Source organism: Mastomys coucha, unplaced genomic scaffold (assembly GCF_008632895.1).
Source record: "Mastomys coucha isolate ucsf_1 unplaced genomic scaffold, UCSF_Mcou_1 pScaffold12, whole genome shotgun sequence".
Taxonomy (NCBI): domain Eukaryota; kingdom Metazoa; phylum Chordata; class Mammalia; order Rodentia; family Muridae; genus Mastomys; species Mastomys coucha.
Genome location: NW_022196894.1, coordinates 84,241,226 through 84,242,989, shown reverse-complemented (window position 1 = coordinate 84,242,989; position 1,764 = coordinate 84,241,226). Strand labels below are relative to the sequence as shown.

The 1,764-nt window shown below is 40.3% G+C and overlaps 1 pseudogene; it reads left to right on the top strand.

Moving 5' to 3' along the window:
- LOC116083702 overlaps positions 1 to 605 on the top strand; it is a 5,599-nt pseudogene extending 4,994 nt beyond the window's left edge.
- Positions 606 to 1,764: the final 1,159 nt, after the last annotated feature.

Genomic DNA, 1,764 nt, shown 5'->3' with positions numbered 1-1,764 from the left:
CCCCAGCGAGCTAAGTCTCTGGTTTCGGTTTTGAGTTCTTCCATGAACACAGCAGGGCCACCACAGTAGTTGACAAGTTAAACGACTTGAATAGTTCAGTGTCCCAGCTAGGATTGAAAAGCCTGATATCCAAGTCAGTCAGCCTAGAGAAACAAGAAGAGGGAAGTGCTAACCTGGCCCAGCTGGAAGCTGTCCGCCTGGGACAGCCAATTTGTGAGTGGCTGGGAGGAGTGTTTCCTCATCAGTCAGTTTTGTTGTGAGGGCAGGAAGGATGAGCACGTGGAGAAGGAGAACACCTACACCAGCTATTTGGAAAAGTTTTTTTTAGCAGGAAGGAGGATTCTGAAATGTTAGAAACTGAGCCAGTTGAGGAAGGGAAGTGTTGGGAGAGAGGCCTTGAGGTTGGGCTTCTGACCAGCGGTGAGGAGTTCCTCCTGAGCAAGCAGCTAGAGTCCATAGGCACCCCGTGGCTCCACTGTCCAGTGAGATCCCCACTTAAGTCCATCCAGGCCGCGTTAACACCTTCCGCTATGAAATCTTCCCCTCAAATCCCTCCCAAGACCTACAGCAGCATTCTGAAACATCTGAACTAAACACTCAGCAGAGGTTCTCTTTATTCTTCATGAAGTGTGTTGTCTTTATCACTAATGTTTTAAGTCGCTTTTTTTTTAACTTGAATCAGAAGGTGTCATTAATTTGTAAGGATTTTTGTTGGTTCTCAGTTTGTAAAACACAGACTTTTTCTACATGTGAGTTAGTTTTCATTTGAACTGGCATGTCGTTTGCACACACACATACACACAAAGAATAGAGCAAAACAATGCAGTGCAGGAAGAGACAAGATGTGCTAGGATGAATAGGCATTCTCATAGACCAGTGACCTGCTTTAAGGGAAACAAAGCCTTGCCTTGAAACTTACACAGTGAGACTGTACATAATTGCATGAAAACATCTATTTTTTTCGTGAAACATTTTTCATTCATTAGTATTCTCAAGTTTTTCATACTGTACACATCTCTTAAGACACATGATACCAGCAGCAACTGAAAATGAATGCCGAATTTGGGACACATGTGTTATCTACCTCAAGGTAACAAAAGTATGTGGCAAAGCATAACCCACCCATAGTGCTCCACGGCATATGCACTTCTATTTAGCCAGCGTTTATCGTAGTAAACTATTGAGACTCGTTCACCATTTATAAATGCCCTGGTGTTCGTTCTTTATAGTGAAGTGTTAAATACATCACATCTTATTTATTTTTAGCAAATCAGTATATTTTCTGTACTTAATTGTAAAAGTTAACTTAGTTTTACGTTTATTTGCATCTGCCCTTCTTTCCATCTGGCACTATGGTTTGTTGCCTGCCAAGCTGATCTGAGACGTCAGCTGGTCCTGAGGCTGGCCATGTACATTAAGTAAAGTACTCACTGTGTATAGGAATCTGTATTTTGGAGGTGCTTGATCTATTTACAAAGAAAAAAATTGGGAATTTATTATAACGTGCTCCTAGACGTCTTAATGGTGTTTATTTCTTAAAAACTTGTAATGTTAGACTTGTGTGTACGGAAGTAATTAAGGTATGTTTTAGTTTAGTAATAGTTTAGTTTAGTTTAATAATGTTTTAGTTTAGCAATGTTTAGTTTAAACATTGTACATGATAAGCCTTCCTCCCACACCTACCCCCCATTTTTACTGTTTTTATTGAATGATCTATTCCCCATCCCTAGGCAAGCATGAATAAAATTAGGTTAAATGTAGCAT